Below are 27,695 nucleotides of genomic sequence, written 5' to 3'. Positions count from 1 at the left end.
CCGATTCCAATTAAATTGTTAATTAGTAAATATAATCCTGTCGAGCAAACTCCAAAAGGCCTAGATACGATCAATGGGTCTTTTCATCGGATTAATATCCTCTTAACTAACAACTAGGCTCTGAAACGCGGACTTGCATACTTATCACAAGAGCCATTTACCGGGTGTCCCTAAGTTATTTGGCGCAAAACTTGTAAGCTGCTTACATATCGTGCCCCTCTAGAGGTAATATTCGCAAAATTACTCGTCTAGTCACTCTGTGTGCGGAGTTATTTGAATAATTGATGCGGCTCTCGTGTGCGAAGGCAAACATTTGCGATTCGCAATCAAAGGTCCAAGTTGCCTCCGTTACCTCAAAGCTGGATGCATTTCAGCACAATTCAAAGTTTCCTGCGCGATATTTAATATATACAAAATATTATTATGTGAAGCAAAAACTTTGTACCCCTTATTACGAAAATTGCGCGGACGAAAGAGTATGTATGAAATTTCCCATACTTATAGAGAATATAGAGAAGGAGTGCAGAATGCTATTTTTTTTAAATTATGCTTAAAAAATGCTTTAAATCAATAAAAAAAACATTACACATACTACCATGTATTTGACACACACACATACATAAAAATATACTCTTTGTTTATTGTCAATTGTCAAACTTTTGTCAATGCTTAAAGTCTGTCGTCAAATTGAGAATAGATTACTTAATATTGTTTGTCTTTAATGTTATTTATCTATAGTGTAGGTTGGCGAAATCTGTGATTATATTATAGAAGTATGTTTATGTATATGTTTGACAATAGAACCATAATAATGTTTAACATAAAATTCCAATTAATTATAGTTGAATCTTGACTACTGCGGGACCAATATTATATAAAACTACACAAATTGAATTGAGGTTCATATGGCAAAATAACTGTGGCAAAAAATTCTTATGTTCTTCATAGTTAGAGCATAGTGACGAAAGTTTTTTAGTAAGTTTATTTAATTATGTACTTACATCAAAATGCTTTGAAGTGGGAATTATCGCATTGCCTGTATATGCCGTGAAGCATTCCGGATCTGCTAATAATAATAATGATACTTTCAACTATCATCTCGACTCGTGCGGTAGCATTTTGGGATGTCACTGTGCTTCCGAAATCATTTAACGCTACGTGGGTTATAAGCTTATTATATTATTATAAGCTTATTCAACTTATAAAAACGGAATTGTACTGTAACACATTAGAAGTTATAGGAAATAGCTTGCTTGTCTATTAACCGCTTAAGTTTAACAGTGACAGTACAATTCACGAGTGAAAGCAACATTTTTTTTATATTTTGTTCTGTAATCTCCCTGAATACGGGGTGGTTGGACATAACATTAAAGTATCAGCAGTGAGAAGCTTACGTCTACTGCAGTTTATAACCTGGCCGTTCTACCAGTGAGATTACGTTACATTGTCCGTGGCCGTAACATCGGTCACCGGCTTCATACCGACTACTGAATTCTAGTTTTCTTTTTTGTCCGCAATGTTGATTACCGCATTTACTAAACTCTATTTCTGTTTTCGTGACATTGTTGCTGATTTCGTCAACGGCTTTCGCAAGCTGTAACGGTCGAAAATATACTGGTAAGTTTGGTGAAAAACTACCTAAGTAATTAAAAGTAATGCAGTAAAATACCACGAGACTCCATTCCTTGTGGTCATGTGCTGCTTTCTAAAACTGGATGACCTGGGGTTTCAGCACGTTTTCCTCCACCTGATCTTTCCAATGGTACTTGGGTCGCCCAACCAGCCGTTGCGGAACCAGCCGAGTGGGTGTGCTTTAGTTTCACCTTTAATGTGTGGTTCAAACACCAGTCGGTTCTTTAATCTCGGCGTTCGTCCTTAATCTCCTGTACTATATTATTTTTTCATACACCAAGTTTCGATGTATTCCTCAAATACTCCGATAGTGGTTATATTCTTCTACAGCGGCGTCCTAATGTAATTGAAATATCCAATTTTAGCTTAGTACATAAACAACCAGTTCGATATATGCGGTTCATCATATCGGTAAAACGGGTCGTGAAATCCCATTGAAAACTTACTAAATTAATTAAATTTTTTTTTGTAGTTGATAAAACAAAGGGGAATCTGCCATCAAAGGGATGGCTTGGTACGTCATTCGCGGAACACGTCCATTCGAATCGAAACGCATTGTACCGTTGACTGTATCGGAGTTCATTTTTCACGTGCAATCTGTCGTCATTGTTGTCGATGCTAAATTAGGAATTTTTACTTTACATTGAAATAACAAAGAACAGTGGGTTTTTTCCCTAGACGGATTATAGCTCTACATATATATACATATTTCGTAAAAAAAAAAATGCCTTACATTTTAAAACACATGTACTTGGTTTGGCTAAATGTCAGAAATCCAGGTACTTATTTTTGTGTATCTGTACAAAAAATATCAAACAGTTTAAGAATGTTTGTACTGAATTTTATAAACCTCTCCGTTATTCAAAGAGCTAGTTCAGAATGCACGAATTCACATCTTAGTTTCGTTGTATAATCAGAAAACGTTATTGCCTGTAAGGTATCTGGGGATCTTAAATATTCAACAAGTTACATTCAAACAGATTACTAATGGGTCTGCTGCAATTTAATGTCTCTACGTCCGTTTGTAGTTCAGAAATGGACAGTTATCCAAAACTTCAAATCGTAATGAATTTGCAACATATTTTTACTGGTGATAGGACCTCTTGTGAGTCCGCACAGGTAGGTACCACTGCCCCGCCTATTTCTGCCGTGGAGCAGTAATGCGTTTCGGTTTGAAGGGCGGGGCAGCCATTGTGACAATACTGAGACCTTAGAATTATATCTCAAGGTGTGTGGCGCATTTACGTTGTAGATGTCTATGGGCTCCAGTAACCACTTAACACCAGGTGGGCTGTGAGCTCGTCCACACATCTAAGTAATAAAAAAAAATAAAAAACTTCAGAGATGTCAAGGGACACCCGGATGGAACGAAGTTCCGTTCGATTAATTAGTGAAGGAATTGTAATTTTTTTTTTAAGTTATAATAATAAATTACGGCATTATGAAGAAGAAAAAAACAATACTATGAACTAAATTACTATTGTTGAAACGCTATATACGAGCAATGTGACGCGATAAGCGCCTACACGTTGACTGGTCAGAATGACGGATCTAAAAAGTGTCGTGACAACTTTTCGTAAGAATTTTTTCCGTCTAGCCCCCTTTCACAACGCGCGATAAGAACTTCGTTCCAAAAAAAAATCATATAGCCAGTATTATCTAAGTACATCGTCATAATTACATCTCTCTTCCATTCATCCAAGTATTGAGCCAATCTTATCCGGTAGTTACTCGCGATCCTACAAATACTGTCGAGCCATTGAACAGAACATTTGAACATTTTATTTCGCTTGACTACGAGAACGTCGTTTTGCAGAGAACTCAAAAGAACTTGTTATTACAATAGAAAAATATAATCTCATTCGTCTGGAAATTCGTCTTTGAAATCCATTATAAAAACTTGTACGGGTACCATATAGTATTCACAGTTAAGATAACCCTTTCAGAGTTAAATCAACGCTCCCGATAATGGCTGCGTAAAATGAAAGCACTCTGTGGTAATAGTTTTTTTTTCGGTCAGCAGCCATCGATAGCAGCTTTCGTTGAACAGCATGCGTCTGAGTCTGTGACGAGATGGAGCTAATTGAGCATGCCTTGGACCGAGGATGACATGCTTCGCAAGAAGCCCGTGTCTCCCCACCCAAGGATAGTAGATCCGACGATCATCTCTACCACAACATCCTAGCATCGAAGTCGAAGTCGACGGGCTATCTCTGATCCGTCATCTACTCGTCGTCTCTTTGGCTCTAGTCGACGTTCCAAAGATACTACCTATGACCGGGAATTGAGCTCAAAACCCTTCTTACAGATGACAGATTCACAAGAAGATCAATGATTTTTTTATGGCATAGATAGTTGGACAAGCTCACAGCCAACCAGGTGAGGAATCACAAGAGGTCCTACCACCAGTAGTGAGGCCACAGAATACTTAGAAAACATTTTTAATTGTAAAAACAAATCGGTATTTGTGTTCGTAGCGTTCGAGCATCATTCATTCCAGCTTAAAGTATGTTTCTGCAGTTGTTGTTGCAGCTAACAACATTTTTGCACTATTTTTTTTTATTTTTTTTTTATTGCTTAGATGGGTGGACGAGCTCACAGCCCACCTGTTGTTAAGTGGTTACTGGAGCCCATAGACATCTACAACGTAAATGCGCCACCCACCTTGAGATATAAGTTGTAAGGTCTCAGTATAGTTACAACGGCTGCCCCACCCTTCAAACCGAAACGCATTACTGCTTCACGGCAGAAATAGGCAGGGCGGTGGTACCTACCCGTGCGGACTCACAAGAGGTCCTACCACCAGTAAGAAAAACTACTTATTTAAAAGGTTAACTGCTAGTGCTACTGCTCTCATCCTAGAGACAGCGTGATGGTAACTTATACTTTGACTAATATCTATCTGTTCTAGCATCATATTCAGTAAAAGTATCAGCTGAAGAAAAATAAACAATTAAAACGATTTCTCGATGAAAGAAAACAATAATGAACTATCTGATTTACAATAAGCTGTGATAGCTTCTGTAACGAGGTGCATAGCAATCATTTCGCCATTTACTTAACGTTTTAAGCATTTCAACAAGGAAAGCCCTGAGAGGTCGTTTTAGAAGACAAATTTGCATCAAAATACGTTGTCATTATTTTGACTGAAATTTTTATAGTTCAATTAAAAAGTTTATTTGATTAAGACGTTTTAATTGTCTATACGTTTTTTATAAATATTATTTGTAATTTATTTAAGGCACACTATGGAGCCAACGATTGGCTGTCTATTTCTGTTGATTCAGTTTGCAAGAGAATTTAACGTCATGTTTTCAGGTGGGTGGCGGCTTTCATATTGGATGACTATGGGTTTCGGTAACTACATGATACCGGGTGGGCCGTAAGCTTGTTTTTTTAGCCTGTTACGTCATCAAAAAATTAGACCCTATAATATAATAATATATAATGGATCGCAGCAAAATTCTCTTGCTGCGATGCATGCTCCATCCGTGGATCCATGATCCATGCTCGAAATTAGATTTTTGGTTTTAATTCTAAACCACTTGGTGGTTATCTGAAAAATAATTAAGTTGACTGTATTTAATTTAGGTTTTAAGTTATGGGCTCGTCGCATTGACTGCTGGCGCGTGAGTTTGCGCCCGTCTTAACACGCGCTACCTCGTTACGCGATCGCGTAGTGATGGGCGCACGCATTGAATAGTGATGCGCCACAAAGTTTTAAGCCGCGTTTATAGTAGTAATTAATAGATGGCATTATTACTATTTTTCTGAAAATAATTTAGTACCCTAATATATTCGAGCTGGGCCGCGGGCGCAACCACCTTATAATTTTAATGTCGTCATGCTGATGATAAATCGTAATGATTTTTAAACGCAATAGTTACGCAATATTTTGTTTTTATCACACAGCTATTTATTTTCAGTGATATCTAAATGTATGAACTGCTGTGATAAATGTATGAAATCTTTCCGATAGCTGACTACATCAGAGCTGCACGGTCCGAAGCCGGAGTGAATGGGGTTTCGGTTTTGGTTTGTTTTTATTTCGTAACAACTTTTCCGCCCGAGCCACAGGGAACCAGTAGTTTTCAATGTTTCTTCATTAACATCTGCGTTGACCTGTTTTACATCTTTCACACAGAAAAAAAAACTTTGCGCATTCGTATTAAGCTCGAAATTTATTCAGCGCCAAATTCGTTTGCGGAAGTAAATTTGTAAACATTTTAATGTGTTTTTTTTTTTTTTTTGATAGAACGTACATATTTTCGTTTCATGAAAGCTTCATGTCGTTTTGTTTGGAACTTTTAGTTGGCTTTGAAAGGGAGTAGATTATTTTTACTTGTTGTATGGACGAACGCGAGTAGGACTTGTGTCCTATAGAGGTTCCGTACATAATATAATATAAAAAATGGTTATTTGTAATAAAATATATTACGTAGCTGCACCAACGTGCTCACGGCCAACCTGGTGTAAAGGGGCTACCGGAACCAAAGACATTACAACGTGATCACTGTCACCTACTTCCTACAAATTAGCTTTTGTTAAATCTGGTATAAAAAATTACAAAGAACCGTAATTGAGTTAAAAAAAAATGCTTTGATTCTTGAAATCGTTATTTAAAACAAATTATTGGTGTCCAATGTTACATGCAGTATGGTAATAAAATCGATAATTAAATGTCTAAATAACTCAAATTTAAAATTCAGTCATAAACTTATGTACTACTACATTAAAACGTACACACGAGATAACGTCGATAGTGGAGCAGAAATTCGCTGAATAAAATTATTTTTTAAAAATATACATAACATATATTTTATATGTACGTATACATAATAATATATTATCATTATCTAATATAGTATACATTAAAAATCAAATAGGTAGGTACTTATTCCTTATCTTATATTTTTTACTGTCACAACTTCGTGACAAGTGTCAAACCTAACGCCTCTCAAATTAATAAATGGAGCGCTAAAACCTGTCAAATATTTAGAGAAATTCAACCTGAAACCTTATCACTACCTGGGCTGAAGCTTCTTTACATCAAACGGCATAACAAATTCATACATAATGTATAAACGGCTTAATGGAACCGGCATGAGGTCAGGCCGCCTTGGCATTAAGAGCTTTCGGAAGGGACCACGGGGTCGGGGGGCAGGGAGGGGAAAAGTGAATATTATAATATAACAAGAGATGTTTCTTGTTTTGTAACTGCCGCGAGCAGAGGTGACGCCCAGGTCCGCACGGCTGGGCACACTTTGAACTCATTCCGAATACCTGATCTGATTAAATCAACTTTTCTGTGCGCAGTCAACCGAAGAAAGTCTGCTTACTCGAATAAGAGTGCTTTAATGAGCGCAGTTCGCATCCCTCTGGCTATTTTTACTATCTCCGTAAAGTTGTTATTCATTTCCCGTTCTGTATATGATATTTTCCATTTTAGCAAAATTGTGATTTCGTGTAATCATTTGTGGAAAACTCTCAACACTTGTGGTCAAAGCGTTTTATTTTCTTTGTAGGCAGTCAAGCATACGGCCCATTTGATTGTAAGTAGTCACCGTCGCTCATGGACATCAGCAATGTCTGAGGCACAGCCAAGCCGCAACCTACTGAACTTTGTGTCATAAACAAAAATGCCCAGAAAATGGAATAGATGCTTTGTGATAGATATAGGCGGCATGACCAATTATTTACCTTAAGGTCGCACTTCGACTTGCGTTGATTCGATTATGAAAATTTTCAAATTTTTCTAATATCCGGATAATATTTTAGTAGAAGAAATGACTGTAACAGTCATTTGTTAACAGTGATTTGGTACTGGCTTACCTAAAAAAATTGGGATCGGCCTCAAAATTCGAATCGTGCTACCGATACCTATACATTTAATTCGATTCTAAATTCAATTTAAATTATGACTACATTTTAAGAATTACATAAGCAGTAAAACTATTATACACAATATCAGCTTTCTTAATTATTTTTATTAAGTACTCACAAAAAAGCCCATGAGCGTTCACACTTTTGTCTCTGTACTATGTAATAAAGAAAGTTGTAATTTTTTTGGGAATGCGGTATGTCATAATAATATACTTTGAGGGTATCGTACATAGTTTGTAAGAAGCTCATGTCAATCTATAAATAAAATCATCGGTTAATTAATTGCTTTTTGTGACTAACTCGGTAGCGTTTCTCACAATTTATCTACATAATCATATTTTGTTAGAAATTTCATGTACAGTTATAAGAATTTTTGTTATCAAGTTAGAATGTTTAAGAGTTCGTTGACATTGAAAACTGTAACTTCTTCTTTTTCTTCACCTTATCCCACTAGGTGGGGGCTAATTTTTCTCTTCCATTCTCTTCTATCAGTCGTTATCACAACGCTCACTCCTCTCTCTGTGATATCGTCATTCACACACTCCATCCATGTCTTTTTCGGTCGACCTCTTTCTTCCCTCTTTACCCTGCACTATCATTTCCATGCGTCTTCTAGTCACATGCATTTTCTTTCTACGCATCACATGTCCATACCACGCTAACCGTCTGGTCTTGAAAAAAAATTGAAAAATTGGAAACTGTAACTGTCAACCTCAAAATCGGCAGGAAGTATTACGGATGAAATACTGTATCGGGTTAGCCCCATCAGCATCCCGAATTCATTACTCGATAATTTTAACAGCCCTTTATATAATTGTGTCTACCCACATAACCACACCAAGTGTGTCGAACACGCGGCTTGCATTTCGATTAAGCTTACAAAACTAATACTGACGTAATTAAAAAATTGGAGGTATATGTATACGCGTTAAAATATCATAGTACTTGTGTGTTTAATATGGTAAGTTCTCGAAACTATTGCTCTGGGGATTCGAGTAGTAAGCCGATTTTCTAAGTTATCACCTAGGTAACTTGTAAGCTTAGTTAGGTACGTAAACACAGAATTTTGTTAATATGTAATGACTTTACATTTAAAGCTAACAATCTCCTGAGAGTTCTGCTGTTAATGTACCACGGCCCTGAAAGGAGCTTACTGTATATTATTTTATACATATTACAATTTCTAATGCAGAGGTATGCGGGATTTAAGTTTTTTTTTTTTTCGTAGCTGATTCTATAAAACATCATGAGTACCAGCATGATAAATCATTCGAAGTGTTAGCCGTAATTTACATAAAAACGATTGGAGAAAAATTACGAAAACGAAGTACCTCATAAAATTAATGCTGTCCCACCCTTAAGGTTTAAATTACCCAGAAGACATAACTATATCGCGACCAAAGTGATGGTACCACCTATCCTTATATTGTATCAGTAATCCGTCAAAAACAAAAACTTTTTACGGTTTAATAATGTTTATCTATATATTAATACGTGAAGCAAAAACTTTGTATCCCTTTTTACGAAAATTGCGCGGACGGGGGAGTATAAAACTTTCCACACTTATAGAGAATATAGCACAATGCTAATATTTTTTTAAAATTATGCATTAATAATACATTAAATCAATAAAGAAAACATTACACACACTACCATGTATTTGACGCACACACGCATTCATACTATTATTTATTTATTGTCAAACTTTTGTTCTTGACGTCTGTTGTCAAATTGAGAATAGATCAAAATAAATATTGTTTGTCTTTATTAATATTTTTTTATAGTGTAGTATTGGCGAAATTTTTGAGCCTATAAGTATAAAATACAATCATAATAGTGTACAAACTGACAATTCCAATTAATTATAGTCGAATTTCGATTACTGCGGGACCTCTAGTTACTATAATTACAATGGATCTGACGTTTCAAATGATTTACAGTTTTTGCCGGTACAGACGTCTGACGAAAATTGTGAATTAGTTTAAAACCATAAAAGTATAATAGTTTTAATTATGTTTATGATTCGCGAAAATCGAAGAAAATACTAATTTCAATTAAAATAACAGAAAGATATTTGGTGGCATATTATTAAATTAAATTTATGCACATACAAATCTATATATACAAGAGGTCTCACAGTAGTCGAAATTCGACTATAATTAATTGGCATTGTCAGTTTGTACACTATTATGATTGTATTTTATACTTATATACTTCTATAATCACAAATTTCGCCAAGACTACACTAAAAAAATATTAACAAAGACAAACAATATTTAATCTATTCTCAATTTGACAACAGACGCCAAGAACCAAAGTTTGACAATACATAGTATGCATGCGTGTGTGCGTCAAATACATGGTACGTAGTGTGTGTAATGTTTTCATTATTGATTTAATGTATATTTTATGCATTATTAAAAAAAAAATTAGCATTGTGCACTTCTTCTCTATATTCTCTATAAGTGTGCAGTGTTTCATACTCCTCCGTCCGCGCAATTTTCGTAAAAACGGATACAAAGTTTTTGCTTCACGTATTAATATATAGATATAATTAAAAATATTATTCCTTTGAATGCTAAACCATAAACAAAAATCGGATGTACCACGTAGATATAGTTGTGGTTGGCAGTTCAAGGAAGATTTATTTCACAGCACTCTCTAATTTCATCGATTTTTCCTTTCTTCCTTTAAAATATTTGTTCTAAAATAATCAAGCGTTTATCTTAAAAGCTGTGCATATTAATTTTCGTGCACAATAACAAGCTCTCTACTAAAATCATAGATCACAATTTACTATGTATAAACATTAAACATGACTTCAAAAAGTTTTATAAACAAGAAAAGCTTTTACTAAAGCCAGACCCCAGAGGTATACTGTTCATAAGAAACAGATGATGGAATCTCGGCTGATTGGAATCGACGAATCCTTTGCAAACACCAAGCCAATTAAATTAATGGTCCTTCAATAATAATTCAATGAAAATGATGTAACCATTTATAACGCTGAAGACATATAGGCTCAAAATATATTATTCGGATTATGAGACAGCCTTGTAATGAAGACGGAGCTATTATTGAAAAATCACAAAAAATATTTGTCTCATAAACTTGACTATTTATAAATCGGCAGCACTTATGGTTATAATATGAGTTTAAAGTCATATTTCCATTGAATTGGTCAATATTCTGCGTAGAAGGTAAGAGGAAGTCTTGGTAGGAATAAGTAGGATGGTGGTGTCAATGAAACAGTACTTAAAATGAGTCGTCTATTATCAAAGGTGGCAATCTGTGCATTTGGACAAAAAAATATTATTGATATGTCAATACAGATTGATTTGAATATAATCGTCTCTTTTAAAGAATACGGTTCAAAACCTGCATTAAATAAAGGTTAATGCTTAACCTGTTATTTATCTAAGATGTCGTTCAGAAGAGTTTTGTGACTGCCAATGGAATACAAAGTCAATAATTCGTTTTTCTGATTTACCAATAATTGTCCAAAAGTCACATTGCCGGCTTTGATAATAGTCGACTCAAATAATCAAATATTATGATCTAGTTGACAAAATACTTACCGCTTACGATTTTTGATCTTCGGGGGAATTGGTAAGCAAATGTCGAATTCTTCCTGAATGATAAGATGCCCGTGGTATTCGTATGACTATTCTGGTTTTCAAATCTAGCGGGCAGGTACCAAACACGTACTTTACTCCAATGCCTACTGGTGGTAGGACCTCTTGTGAGTCCGCGCGGGTAGGTACCACCGCCCCGTCTATTTTTTATTATTTTTTTATTGCTTATATAAGTGGATGAGCTCACAGCCCACCTGGTGTTAAGTGGTTACTGGAGCCCATAGACATCTACAACGTAAATGCGCCACGCACCTTGAGTTAAGTTCAAAGGTCTCAGTATAGTTACAACGGCTGCCCCACCTTTCAAACCGAAACGCATTACTGCTTCACGACTGAAATAGGCAGGGAGGTGGTACCTGCCCGTGCGGACTCACAAGAGGTCCTACCACCAGTAATTTCTGCCGTAAAGCAGTAATGCGTTCCGGTTTGAAGTGTAGGGCAGCCGTTGTAACTATACTGAGACCTTAGAACTAAGGTCTCAAGGTGGATGGCGGCATTTAGGTTGTAGATGTTTATGGGCTCCGGTAACCACTTAACACCAGGTGAGCCGTAAGCTCGTCTACCCATCTAAGCAATAAAACAAAAAAAAAACAATACTTACTTTTTCCTAGTGCCAAGGCTATGAGCCCGCACTGGCAGGTAAAAAGTGCTCATACATTCCATTTGGAAAGGCAGGATAGGCGTTATACTATACGATTGAATTTAAGATCGGACGTATCGAGGTTGACGGCGACAATTTTTTTTTAATTCATATCATGAAAATCGTTTTAAGTACAACACATTTCAGAACATATATATTGAAAATTCGCATCGACTTTCGGTAACTGAAATACATATACACGATAAAAACAGCTCTCTGCGCACTGTGGCCACATTTACGCTCCTTATATCGCTCCCGCCACCACGTATTCACTGTGGATGCACTTCTACAATATCTTTGTATGGCGACATATCTATACTAATATATAACACTGATATATAAATCTACAGTGGTTTTTACGGATGTTCCGTTATAACTACTGAACCATGCATCCGATTGATTTGAAACTTGGTATCCATGTAGAAAATACATGTACTTAATGGATAGGCTAATATTTATGAGGGTTGGACTCCCTACATCAGTTGCGGGGGCGGTAATGATGAGAATCTTTGTGGGGGTGAGAAATAATAATGTTAATTTTAAATGGCCAGCGGACGGGTACAGCTAGTTTTAAATAAAAATGTCACCCCTCTCTGTCTCTGTCATTTAGAAGTAAACGTACGAATTTTAAAAATCTCAACTAGACCCTCAATCGCCAAACTTTGTTCAGCTTCTCAGCGTCACGTCCTACCAGCAGCTGTTCAAATTCAATCGAACCAATTACATTATTACAGCCCCGTTCCTAGTTTTACCCGTAATAAGGTTAAGGAACCAAAAATTTAATTAACCGCAATAATGATAATGAGAAATACGAGCGTTATCGTACCAAACGGGCACTCAGTGAGATTGATACGGCTTTTATGTTCAGTAAATCTCCGAAGTACGCCCTAAATAGTTGTTAAACTTAATTAATTATGCAGAAGAAAATTACTCAACCGAGCCAAGTGAACTATCTCAAAAACCCAAGCTTTTATTATCAAAACTAGTCTACGTGGATCAGTAAAATTAGTCTGTACTAGAACGGAGAAAGAGCAATATATAATTTTTTTTTAAATTGCGCTACTTTTAAGTTGTTACCGATGGATTAAGTCAGCGGTTTATGGGCGTTTCTAGTGTTTACGTAAATCTGTGGATATGTACAGACTCATTAACATTCGACATGTACATTTTAAATCAATTACCTCGAACGCTTCCCCTTGTTTAACGAGAGTCGAGAGAGGTGCGCTTTGTCTGCACTTAAGACAAATATATTGTAAACTAGCGGCCCGCTCCGGCTTCGCTCGGATCTTTAACAAAAATTTGAACGAAATTTGACGTTGTTTTATTTTTTTAAACAAAAGAACACTTATTGCGGCTTAACAATAATAGTTAGACATATGCTGTCGCGACACTTTTTGTAAATAATAATGTATTCTACAAAGTCGTAGTACATTATTTTATACTATCATCAATAGTTTTCGTAGGGCACGCGATGTAAAGAATATTTTAGGTAATTTTTTTACCTCGACCGGGTATCCGTAAATGGATTCCCCAGCGTTAAAAAAAAGGTAATATTTTTACACGTTGGGTTACATTATTGGAGTTTTAATAAGGATCCTTAATTTTTTTCAAAAAAGATTATTACCTATGTCACTCGGGAATAGTGTAGCTTCCAAACAATGAAAGAATTTTTCAAATCCGTTCAGTAGTTTCGGAGCCTATTCAATACAAACAAACAAACAAATCGTTCCTCTTTATAATATTAGTATAGATACACAGAGTGGTAATGAATTCGTGGAAGTGTTTGTAATCTACAGAGCTTTCAATGAAAAGAAATCGAAACAATGCTCTAAGTAAGAGAGAAATATTATGAAACTAAGCTACATGTTTGCTAGTAAAAAATTACAGATGCATTTTTTTGTTCAATTTTTATAGTTAGTTAGGAAGCAAGTGCTTACGGCCCAATCAGTATGAATTTCAATTTTAATGTACAACAGTATGTTTGATTTTTACACTATATTATTCGTACATTTTAGAAGTCGTTCGTAAATATATATTAAAACTTAAGTATTTGATTACGAAAATTGGAACCAGCCTGCTGGATTTCGATACCCACTATGTCGGTCGCATCGCATCGCTTGATAAATATACACAGAATATTTAATGTCTACAAATAGTTAAAATGTAATATTTATATTTGACAAAATACGTCAACATTACCTACAAAATATTCTTACTAATTCGTACTATCCTAAAAAATATAAGGCATTCCTAAAAATGTGTGGATTACGTATAAATTTATTGGTCGGTGTACATTTCAAATTTTACGAGCGTAATTAAATTACTTAAGTCCACATTGCTCTCTCCGTCCCACTACAACAATCTTGCACGCGTCGCCAAACTTTTACAAGACTCACTCTTGCAACTTATTTATTAACAATGTAGTCATATTACCAAGGGGCATTTGTAAGTCACAAAGCAAATACGTTTTCGTATTCGTTCATGAGTAGGGACGTCCTAAGTAGCCCGGAGGACACGACCTAAGTAAACCGTCGTTTGGTGCTTGCAAACCGCTACAAAGTCATGAAGAACTAGAGATTTGAACCTTCCGAAAATTCTGTTGACGAGGCCCAGACAAATATTCATATTTAATTCCGTGTCGTGGCCCTTTGTGCCCACTATTATTGCAAACAGACGTTCAAAAGACTAATTTGGCATTCAAGTCGAAAGTTTCCGGTAGTTTCGCTGTTCCGTGGATTTTTCAGGGATGACACAATAGACCCTAATTTAGTGGAAGTTGCTCTACACGTGTGAATTCGTTGCCCGTTTTATTTAAATTTAAGCATGTTGATATTTTTTTATACAAAAAAAAAAAACTTTTTCTGTCGTGAAGTTAGAAAAGTTTTCATATTTAATAAAAAAAAAAACACGTGTAATTCCACCGAGAAAAGTTTTTTCGAAATACAAAAAACTAGCATACAGAAGTGTCGGATTATCTTCTACGCGAGGATTACGTGCCGTTTCCTATAAATATAAATCAGAAGCCTTTAGCCGAATAATCGGGAAAGTGTCATGTATTTTCTATTCGAGTTTAGTAAGGGAAAAGTATTGCCCTATTGTAAGTTATTCAAATAGCGCGTATTTGTACGGTAAGCAGATATTCGAGGTTAACGTATTGTCAATAGAAAAATCTTTTTCATCTCGCTTTCGCCGCTATAAATCTAGATTATCGAAACCGGTTGAATAGCGTTTTTTTTTTCTCAATCAAATATGTCCAGAACTTGGTGATCCATTTTCACTATTTATTTATTTTCGCGAGTTTAATTCAACAATATTATTTTTAAACCTACGTGTGACACATGAATATATGAGTCGACTATTATCAAAGCCGGCAATGTGACTTTTGGACAATTATTGGTAAATCAGAAAAACGAAGTATTGACTTTGTATTCCATTGGCAGTCACAAAACTCTTCTGAACGACATCTTAGATAAATAACAGGTCAAGTATTAACCTTTATTTAATACAGGTTTTGAACCGTATTCTTTGAAGGAGACGATTATATTCAAATCAATCTGTATTGACATATCAATAAATTTTTTTTGTCCAAATGCACAGATTGCCACCTTTGATAATAGACGACTCATATAAAACAACATGACGCTTCGGGCTAAAAGAGTCACTCTGCCAGGCGGCACATTTAAAAATGAACAAATAAAAGTCTCTAAAAATATCAGGATAAACTTAAAATTAATAATACCTTAATTTACTTACGTTTTCCACTTTAACACCTTCGTAAAAGGATTTTAAATAAAATATAATGTGGCAGACACTAAGGCCAGGTTATAGTGATATTTTATGCGAGGAACTAATTACCCTCTCAACGTTGACGACTTTACAAAGTTGCGTATCCCTTTACAGTGTTAATCTAAATATCCTATTCTGTTTGTACCTGTAAATTTCGTTGCAAAAACACGTCGTGCGGTCAGAGCCCGGACCCTCTCGCATCGCCCAGTATTGCATTTAATAATTAATGAACATTTATAATAAATTCCGTTTTTAATTTGATCCGTAGTTGACGCTGGAAACAGCGTTGGATCTGTTCGCAAGAACATTTTGTCGATATTGAAATTGTTTAATTTTCGAGAATCCTTTTTCGTGTTTTTTTTTTCGTTTTTGATTGTTATAGATTACTCTTCGTATTTAATTAAAGTTATAACGAGATTAACTTCGTGAAATTGTTCGTAATAAGAGCCATTCACGTTCGAAGCAGTCGTGCATTCTTGTTTGAAGGGTAAGAAGAGTTTAATTATAAGCAGCCGCTCGGCTCTGGCCCTGGCATTGCTCACTGTTCGTGTGAAAAAGAGTAATAATATAGAGCTATATTACAAAAAAAATCGAGGCTTTGATCTCATGGTCGTGATATTCATGTTTTGATGTCTATGGGATTCGGTAACCATTTAACACTAGTCAGACTGTGAGATCATTTACCTATCTAGTATAGAAATATATATTTTTATAAATAAGTAAAGACAAAAAAGTTCAGTAACATTTCTCAGGTTTTTATTCGATTTTTTTTAGTAAATAAATAATAACCAGCTCTAATGCTATCAATAAACAATTCCTTCTTCTATCCTTTTCACCTTTAAATGATGAAGAGTTGTAACAAACAAAAAAATAAAATGTGAAATGAACCTAAATCTTGAAATTATTATGAAATAGCTGTGCGAACACTATTTAATAATGAATAAATAATTGTTTAAAAAAATATGTAAAGGGTTACTAAATAATTTCATTTATATATCGCTTCAACAGCTTTGGCAAAATCTATTAACAGAAAGAAAACATGACTTGAATATAGTGGAATTAAAGCAACAATGCCTTAACAAGCATCCATTTAACAAAATTTTAACATCCGCAAGCAATCGGATATAATCGCGTCAAACACAAAACAACATTATGAACATGCTATAAATAAAATATCGATTGTCTACGTTAACTAATCTATAATTTTCGTGTACTATTCGACTATTTAGAATGTTTTCCGGCGTTTCAGCATAATAAATTGTAATTAATGCAACCACAACGTATTTGGTACAACTTCTATTATAATTTAATAATGAGCATTCAGTTACGTGCATAAGCATATTCCAGTGAAAGCACTAAACTGAAATTTCAGCGGAATGAATTGGCGTATTGTGTAGATGCTATTCGTTAATGTAGAATTTTAATGAGGCTTTTGTAAACAAATATTGTTGAATAATTTTTACTTGTTTTCTTGTTAGAGAGTTCAAATAAAAAACAAAATGAATGAATTATGCATTGCATAAATTTTAGTCTGTCTCTAGTTTACGAGTATATTTTGTATTAAGCCAAGAATATTATCTATGTTATGTCGTGGATTTAGAAAAAAACAAAAAAGAGACAGTACTGAATCATCTATATATATAAAAATGAATTGCTGTTCGTTAGTCTCGCTAAAACTCGAGAACGGCTGGACCGATTTGGCTAATTTTGGTCTTGAATTATTCGTGAAAGTCCAGGGAAGGTTTAAAAAGTGAGAAAATATAAAAAAGCTCGGAATTATATAAAAACAATCAATTTTGTTTTCCTTTGATGTGTCCCCTTGATGTGTCTTTTATTTATCGATTGAGGCACTACGAAGTTTGCCGGGTCAGCTAGTCATCAATAAATATTGATACAGTAAAATCTGATATACTATAAATAAGGAAAGGTACTAATAGTAGATTCACTGCTTTCTTCTAAAGATGTTTTAATAAATTTTTTCAATTTTTTCAATAAATATCTGTCTGCCTGTCATATGTTTGTTTGCACAAATCTCCGTAACTACCGAACTAGTTTTCATGTAATCTCCATAGGTAGACAGAGAATTGGAACAGAAGGAAGGCTATAGATTCATTAAAATCAGAAATTGTAGAAAAGATTGTCGTCGTTTAAAGATTTTTCGAATTTCCTTTTGTACTCTTAAATTTTAGACGGAGATTAGAAAGAAATACAAATTAAAATGTTAGATAGATAGAGATTACACAATCAATAATATTTGAAGAAAAACTCTGTTACTTTCTTATGCCCAGACTGCTGAATGGATATTATTTACTTAATTCGATTTGGAAATAGTATGAGACCCGGGAAAGAATATAGGCCTTTCATCCCACCGCTAAGCGTGGGTCTTCGCCCATACAAAATAAACGTACTCCACGTAGGCGAACCTCAACGGAAAGGAAATAATTATTCAAAATATTAAACCGTTTTTCTTAGGGTAAGCATGGCTTGTATTTAAAGAGATCAAGGTTCATGATTGGGTTGGAGTGATGTAGGCAAAATAAAAAAGGAACTGTTCAAGTCGAGAATTCGTGTAATACTGTCATAATTTAGTGTGTGCAGTTACAAATATAAGGTTAGGCGAGCTGCACACTACATGATAAAGACTGATAATTATAAGTTAGCGGTGTATGCTTTCTTTGAGGCTTAATAGTTAGCATTGACCCTTATCTAAGTTCATTACAAGTAACGTGTATGCTGCCCGGCCGCTGATAGAATGTGTCAATAATCGAACAAATGGCTTGCATTCAATTTCAAAAATCACGTCGACTATTATAAATAAATGTTAAAATTTTACTCTAAATATAAGTTATGTCGATAGCGTTCACTCGACGGCCGGATAATAGAACTTGTAATATGGCTTACTGTGAATCCACTCGGGTTGGTGATTTTGTCCTTTCTGCGGCGAAGACTTACATATTTCGGTTTAAAAAGCAAAAACCCTTCAACTTTCAAGGTTTTCTTTTATTTCATTTGTCGGTATACGAGTTTACGGCCCACCTGATGATAAATAGTCATCGTTGCTCAAGGACAAAGCAAACCCAGGGCCACAGCCAAGTTGTTGCCCATAAAATGGGTCAAGTCTATGAGCGCTGACGCAATAGTTAACGATCGAGCTCATCTGAATATCGATGCTAATCAAACAGAACTGCTATAAAACTATCCAACAGCAAAGTACATTAACTAACGCTGTTACGCTGTTTTATTACTGGTGGTAAAACGTCTTGTGAGTCCGCACGGGTAGGTACCACCACCCTGCCTATTTCTGCCGTGAAGCAGTAATGCGTTTCGGTTTGAAGGGTAAGGTAGCCGTTGTAACCATACTTGAGACCTTAGAACTTATATCTCCAGTAACCACTTATCACCAGGTGGGCTATGAGCTCGTTCAACCATTTTGTTTTTAATTGCTTAGATGCCATCAAAAAAATAAATAAAAAATCATCCACACGTGGTGAACTTTGCATTACCAAGAGTCCATCAAAGCATAACGTCCCGTTGCATCGCAGAGGTAACAGTTATGGTAGAATTACGGCGCAAATAAACTGCAAAAACCAGTATTAGGCCGCCTTCACAACGATTCAAGTATGGTTTTGTTTATTAGAAACTAGCGCCCGCCCCGGTTTCGCTTGGGTAGTAGCGCACGCGATGTAAAAAAAAAGGTAATTTTTACATTATTGGAGTTTCAAATATCCCTATTTTTATTGAAAATGTAATAAAGATAGCCTATGTCACCCGGGGATAGCATAGCTTTCCAACAGTGAAAGAATTTTTAAATCGGTTCAGTAGGCTCGGAGCCGATTCAATAAAAACAAACAAACAAATCCTTCCTCTTTATAATATTAGTATAGATAAGTACATTGAATCCGATCGAAAGGATCTGTGTCTTATATCCGCATTTTTACAATTACGACATTTCCTACATCTGCACCCTTTAATCGTCACAATCAATCAGACTGACCAACCTTCGTATAGTAAGTAAGCACCATTTCTTAAAATTCTAGTCTAAGATTGTATTGTGGGTCCACAGAGAGTGTTGTCTATTTCTTCCATGAACAAAGCCTGTATACAAAAAATTATACAATTTTGTAGAACACAATTGATTCTTCGACATTCGTATTTGGGATGTCTGTAAGTTTTCGTAAAAACGAGACCCTCAAAATCTAGTTTTGGGATTCATTGATCAGAAACGCATCAGGTGAACTGAGGCTTATGTACTTGCAAAAAAATGCAGAACGCATCGTCCAAAGAGTCCAGTAAAGCGTAAATGCCATGGTCAGCCGCGTAGGTATTCTTCGCAATTGTTTTTTTACTTAAACAATTTATGCCTTATTAAAACAATTTATTCCGTTTTGTTCTCGCGTTCCACGGTCGATTTACTTACGTTCGATACGTTTGTTTTGTGTTTTTACTTGTTTTAAACGTCCGTTATTTTGAATTCTTCGTGTGTCCGGATGGATTAAAGACTGTTTTGTTTGTTGTTTCAAATGTTTTACTGTGATATGATAAGCTTGTTAAGTATGTAGAATTAAATTTAACTATTTTAAAAAGTTGTATACGGTTAGTAAATTTACTTTGGTGCTCGTGTTGTATGAGCGTATGCCTACAGCATTACTGTTCCTCTACTAGGCAGGCTGAATGGAAGAAAAATAATCAGAATTTGTAAGCGTTCTTTGCTTGATCACTACATAGTATAAAACAAAGTCGCTTTCTCTGTCCCTATATCTGTCTGTCCCTATGTATGCTTAAATCTTTAAAACTACGCAACGGATTTTGATGCAGTTTTTTTAATAGATAAGAGTGATTGTAGAGGAAGGTTTATATGTATAATAACATCAAATAAATAGTGGAGAAATCAATAATAAATTACAGTTTCCGAAGCGAAGCGAGGGCGGGTCGTCAGTAAATTATAAAATGTGTACTTAATAAACACCAGCGTTAAAGTACTAAATTTTTATAAATTTAGAACACCATTTCGTCACAAATGAAATTTCCATTTCAATTTATTTTTTATTATGTGTAGAATTCTACAAAACCACTCAAACTCAGATAAGGCAGTGCGTCGATCGAAAAATTAGCTTAGATTAGATTGGCACCTTAAAAAAACTTTCATTGTATGTAAAGTTACCTTAAAAAAAACAGTAACATCCAACACAACCCCAACGCAAATTGTACAAAACAGTACTAATCAATATTGGATGGGTCTAACTTGTTTTAAATAGAAAAGTAAATAAATTATAATTTATTTCGTTTAATTGCTTAACAGGAATGAACAGGTCTCCGATTTCAGCGACTGAAAGTCAATTAAGAACAAATTAATGCGTAAATAATTAGGCAGTAATTTTAAATGAGTTTCGTCACTGTTAATTGTTTGGACGTGATGATTGAGATGAAGCTACATTGTGTTTTTCAATCTCCATTTTAAGTCACAAAGTATCATATAGCTGTGCTCAGGGGTTGTTGTATTTGTAAAATATTGGGACACGTCAATTAATCAATAGTAATGTATGTATACATTGCTCTCTGACGCATAAGCTTACTGATAAAATTAGCATTCCATTGCTCCGCGAACGAGATATAACAATCAAGCAAACTTTCCCATTTATGGTAATTGATATAATACATCTAAGTACCTGTTTAATAAAGCATGAAAGCGAACACTTTTGTATTATCCTATGACAGCAAGGTCTCCACAGATCGAAATTAATTAAAATACTAAAAACACAGGCATAGCGCATGTAATATTACAAGCGCGAGGCATATTTAAGAACAGAGCATTAACATTTAATTACCATGTGTAAAGAGATAGTTTCCGAAGGCAAAACGGGAACATCCGTCTATAATGTACGCCAAAGACGATCGGTAACTGCCTCCTACGCTTCCTACTGGTCGATGATTCCGGGCAACAGCTATTTTTTTATTGGACTACATTGCTTATAATGTAGAAACATTAGTTTACAAATTTTAGACGTCTTTTTAATTATGTAAATTTTTTAGAATCACTACCTATTTAAGCTAAGACGCATAAATCAAAAACACAAGTATTATATGTACGAAACTAATATAAAGACATTTTTTCGGTAGATTAGTTTCCCAGGTCACTAAAGCGCGAATTTCCTTCCTTGATACCGGAGGTCAAGCTTTTCTAGGTCTGTCTGTCTGTCTGTTCAGTTAATTTATTTTCAATTCTTGAAGCCAAAAGACGCGGTTGCTGCTTGCTAAAAATAAACAAGAAAGACCCTAGTACAAAGTACCTAGTAGCGGGTAGTGGTGGGTGGTCGGTACACTCTACGTCCAGTACATTATGCTCAAACAGTGAATACGCTTAGCTAATTTTTCAAAAGAAACTATAATGCATATACAGCTAGTTTGTTTTTAGTAAATTGAGTATAGTTCCATTATTCTTAATCACAGATTTAACAGAGTATAAAAGTAAATTGGTGTCCATAATACTTAATTTTTGTTCTTAAAATATAATAATTATGAAGTTGAAGCTATTTAATTAATTTTCCAACATTGTGATAATCCTTCTTACTGCCCTTTTAACAATAAGTACAACATATGCATAAAATAATGGATATTATAGCGTTTTTTATAACAATATTCCAGTGCTGCCACTGAATAATTTGCCCGTGGCTTAACTGTTGATATAGAGCTATTGGAAACATCATAATCTAAACTCATGTTGAAATATGAGGCGAAACAAATTATCAAAACCAATATTTAATTTTCAGGTATAAGTTAGGATATTCATTATTTCCATGCTTTCAACAATTGCTTCGTGACTAAATTTATGATCAAAAAAGTTAATAATAATATAGTTCAGCTTTAAAAACAATAATACTGCAAAAATAGTGATTTTTTGTAAAAAGATGTCGGACCATATTTGACTATTGATATCGAGCAATATTCAACTTGTTTCTTCTAAGGCAAAGACGAGAAAACCTTCTAAAACTGTTTTAATTTCTAATTATGTAGATTACAAATTTCCGACCCCAATTTTTTTAAATTATTTTCCAAAATAACACCGAGATATTATCATGAGACAGTCGCAAGGACGTTTTGAATAAGGTTAGTTCAACAGTGACAATGTTAAGGTCATGTTACATAATCAGTTTTGTAGACGGCTTGGCGCGAGCGCCGGTTCAATGACCTGAGGCCGTGCAGGCGCGACAGCCTTCTAACTTGAATGTGGAATTCGCACACACATACCTACCACTAGTCAATTGAGTCACACTAGTCAGAGCGGTTTTTGAATGTAGATTGAAGGAAAATTACTAGCGTTCTTTGTACGATATGTTTTAGATTTAAGTGATTGTTTTTTTTTTTTAATTATTTCTTTTATGTTAGTGTTACTTATAAATCGATCAATGAAGAGTATCACGTTTTTTTTTTTCAGATTTGTGTTACAATGCTAAATTGAATTTGAGCCAAATTAAGAACGCGTTGTCTGGTCTGCGTTTTTTTTGGGCGAATGATAACCCTAAATATATGGTGGAGCTACACGTACTTACTAGCTTAATAAGTGAAACATCCAGTATACAATATAAATGGGACTTCGACATCATATCTCATAGGGGGTACAATATTCAAGCATGAAATGTAATGAAAAAGCAGAAACGTCGGTAATATTTAGTGGTCTCCAATTTATTTTGGTGGTAGGGCGTTTTTTGTCCGCAAAAGTAGGCACCATCGTCCTGCCTATTTCTGCCACGAAAGCAGTATTGCTTTACGATCTGCATGGTGGTTATAATCATAAAATTGAGACTTCGATCTCATTTCTTAGGCGGATTGTAGCATTCACGTATTGATGTCTATGGATTCCAGTCAACAGTTAAGGTAGAACTGTGAGCTCGATCACACATTTAGGCAGTAAAAAAATTAGGGATACAATAGTGCTGCGACAAACCGCAAAATGCCTTTTTTATTTTTTATTGCATTGATCGGTGGACGAGCTCACAGCCCACCTGGTGTTAAGTAGTTACTGGAGCTCATAGACATCTACAACGTAAATGCCGCCACCCACCTTGAGATATAAGGTCTAAGGTCTCAGTATAGTTAGAACGGCTGCCCCACCCTTCAAACCAAAACGCATTACTGCTTCACAGTAGAAATAGGCGGGGTAGTGGTACCTACCCGTGCGGACTCACAAGAGGTCCTACCACCAGTAGAGCCTTGCGTGCCTTGCTGCCTTACGTGAGCCTTACTGTAATCTAATGTGTGATCTAAACAAAAGCCTAATATGAAAGAATACGCATGTTAGTATTCTTCAATTCATGAACACAGGGCTACTCCGTGTTTGCTGATATGTTAGCAGTAGGCGCGATTTGGATCACGCGTGACGTAGCGTGTAACTCGACTCTTGGCGCTTCCTCTCAGTGGCGACATGTGTTTGCATTGCATCAATAAATTTGTTCATTTTTATGATAACACTTGGTTGAGATAAATTCACGTTATGATCTTTTAAAGGATTGCAGCTCTAGAGTTTGGTGCTTTTTTTAAATGTAGAGCATGAGCATATTGTGCTATCTCTCTTACACATTCGCATTTACAGGCCATGACGTCATGAACCGTGAAATCCTTTCCTTTTTGCTAATTATCCACCCAATTTCATAATGTAACTTACACTTTGCTGAACGAATTTAAAAGTATGGGGCTGCTATAATTTCAACGGTTTTGATAAAATACAATTTTTTTTTGTGAAAAACTAATTAATTGTAGTAAAAATCATCTGTCTTTCTTGCGAATTGCGAATTTTTTAGATTGGCAAGGTACCACTATGTTTTCAGTTTGTGAAACCTATTTACATTGTCTCATTCAACAACTCTCATAGCTTAGAACTCTGGTTTTAACCAGATGGTGACAGTTGCGTTATGACGATTGCTCCCCGGGAAAAATTAACAGAAATAATCTGATTGCGAAAACAATTCAATATATGCATCGGTTGCTGCATCTATAACAAGCCACAAGAATACTTTCCCTTTTAAAATAGCTTCAACATACATGAACAAACATTGTTATATTATGTACATAAATCACAAAAACGAACAATTTTTTGTGGAAGGTATTACGATTAGAGGAAAATAAAAACCTCATGAATCTTCCCTGTTATAATTGAATCCCGAACGTCTTGAACATATTGGCTTAAGGGTAAGTTAATCTAATTAGTGTAACAGAGATAACGTTTCTGTGTCTTCAAAAACAAGCTGATAATTCCCCTTAATTACCTCGTATGTGCCGATGACGAGAATTAAATTAATACTATCGAAAACAGTGGAGCATGATAGGATATAGTAGACGATTAGCTTTGTGTTTTGAAAGTATTCATTTTGATTTGTATCCCTTTCTAAATTGAAATATTCCTTTTACGTTAAAAAAATTAATATTTTTGTGGTAATCCATTGATTTTATTTGAAATGTGTTGGCTAAGAATAACCGATTAAACTGACCCTAGTGTCCTACCCGAATTTGTCTTAGCATTTCCAGTGATGGTAGGACATGGGTAGGAAAAGATAGGAGGAAGGGTATATATCCTTGGGTCCACGGTCTGCTCCCAAAATGCAGACCGTGGGTCAAGTCTCAGATACCCCGCTTAGCCCCGAGGCGCGGACACTTCGTAGGAGGTTCTCCCCCTGCCTGAAAAAAAGGGGGTGTAGCCCTGATTGTGTTATCTGTGAGCTCGTCTGTGTTTTTGCAATAATAAAGTGTAACGCATGTTTACAAATTTTCGGGTTGATATTGCTAAAAATATTCAACAAAAAGTCATTCGTGATCACGTAAGTAATACATACAAATATACATAGAAAAAGACATACAGTGGTATAATCTTAATTCCATACACCTCTTTTTATAGCCCTTGTAAGTGTACTTGATGGTGGAGTGGTTACCGTCGCTCATGCCCGTCAACAATTCCAGGAGCCATGGAGCTAAGGAGCAAGCCACTGCCTACCATTAGCATCAGTCTTACCCATTACACCATAGTTTGTTAAATTGGTAATGAACATTATTCAATACAATACCTAGATGGGAGGAATAAATAAAACAGCAGTAAAAGAAGCGTTTAATTCCACATAAGAATTGTTTTGAATTGAATAAAATTTAAAATTATGAACATTAAGTTCCACGATATTAATATGTTCATATTTAAAAAAACTTTCAGATTGAACATCGACGCTGGCATTTTCTCTGTCTTGCGGCTTAAACCACGGTTCACTACTGCCTCTCATTTCTCTGTGGTACCAGTCATGTTTCAGCTTAAAGAATCCACAGCCGGTACATTTTATATTTCTATACCATGGCATCAACTTATGTGCTTTGATATAAATTTAATGTAACTATACGTACGTACAAATTTACGTGCAAAAATAATTGATACGCGTTCTCATAACAATTATCTCATATAATTTAAATTCGTTTAATTTTTTTTATTATTTATAAGTAAACGTTTGAATTTTATTAAGTATTTGATTAAAGGAGTTTTGAATTATTTAAACATTCTTAAATTTGAAAAATTCAATTCGGGTTAAAGCAATTTTTAACATCCAGAAAATGGTTACGAATTGACTTAAAGAAATAGTTAAATGTTTTGACAAATTAAAAGTAGTTAATTAATAAACAAAATTTCCGAGAAGTGAGCAACCAATTTAAAAAAAATGTTTTTTTAATTTATATTTGGTGTATACAAAAATCTATCTACAATATACCGACAACTAAGAAATTAATTACAAATGGAAATCATAATAGTAATCTGTTTTAATAACAATTTCTCGTTAGTTCGTCAAAAGGCTTCAACTTTATTACAAATAATGGAGGCTTTTCGATAATAAATAAATATCCGATAAAATGAAGGAGGCAAGTCAGAAATGCGTTAATAAAATGAAATGATTAGTTGAGTTCACAATTTAATAAAGTATTTTATTAAGCAATTAATTGTATTTCTGTCGCTTTATTACTTTTTGTGGAAAACTAGGCTAAAGTAAGAACCGATAAATTCAAATTTAAGTTATTCTTCGGAAGGTTTGTGTTTATTGATGTGTCATTTAAATGGATTGGATAAATATGTTTGCGATTTTAACATATCACTACACAGTATAAAACAAAGTCGCTTTCTCTGTCCCTATATCCATATGTATGCTTAAGTCTTTAAAACTACGCAACGGATTTTGATGCAGTTTCTTTTAATAGATAGAGTGACTGAAGAGGAAGGTTTATATGTATAATAAAGTCCATTAAATAGTGGAGAAATCAATAACAAATTACAGTTTCCGAAGCGAAGCGAGTGCGGATCGCTAGTTTCTATAAAAAAAAGGTTTTAAATTTGAGTTTTTAATTACTTAGACAGGTGTGTGAGCTCATAGTCGACTTTTTATTTTATTTTTATTATTACTTTTGTAGGCAGACGAGTATACAGCCCATCTGATGGTGATTGGTTACCGTCGTCAGTGGACTTCAGCAATGCCAGGGACAGAGCCAAGCCGCTGCACCTTGGACCTGGCCAAGACCTGGTGTTAAATGTTTACTGGAGCTCTTGACATGACAACGTGAATGCCGCCATCCACTTTAAGATTTGTCTCAATTGTACGCAATCACGCAAATTATAATTTTTGCGGTATTGAGTTTTATTACACGTTATTAATCATTCATAGGTCACGACGATTTCTAAACTATGTTTTATGTATTAAGCTCATCGATCTAATCATGTTATCTATTAGAAGAGCAACAAAGAAGCGATAGATACACTTTTTTTTTTGATAGCATTTTCGCCGAATATCCTTTGCTTTCTGCGAAATCTAGTAAGTTGTAAAACTTCATAATTCTTTAAAAATAATATGTAAAATCTCAGACTTTGATAAACTTTGTCAAATAAGGATGCACATAATTAAAAATTAATTGTAACCGCTTCGCTCGTTCCACAGACAGCTTAAGCTTGTTTATTTTATTTACATTCGAATAAAATAAGATTTCTAATGGAATTAAGCGTGCTTTCAAGTGGAACCTGTTCAGGTAAATCCTTATTTGTTTACTCCTCGTCCACTAACGAGACGGAGTAAGCTGTGTCTCCCGCTTTCAGAAAGGAAAGGTAAATA

General features: G+C 34.9%; 1 protein-coding gene across 2 annotated transcripts in view; it reads left to right on the top strand.

The window, feature by feature from the left end:
* Positions 1–27,695, top strand: part of LOC101740192 (polypyrimidine tract-binding protein 2) — a 529,447-nt gene that overhangs the window by 289,848 nt on the left and 211,904 nt on the right. The gene's annotated exons all lie outside the window — the stretch shown is intronic.

The sequence above is a fragment of the Bombyx mori genome, chromosome 22 (genome assembly GCF_030269925.1).
Source record: "Bombyx mori chromosome 22, ASM3026992v2".
NCBI lineage: Eukaryota > Metazoa > Arthropoda > Insecta > Lepidoptera > Bombycidae > Bombyx > Bombyx mori.
The sequence above is the reverse complement of the archived record's forward strand: the minus strand, read 5'-3'. Positions and strand labels throughout refer to the sequence as shown.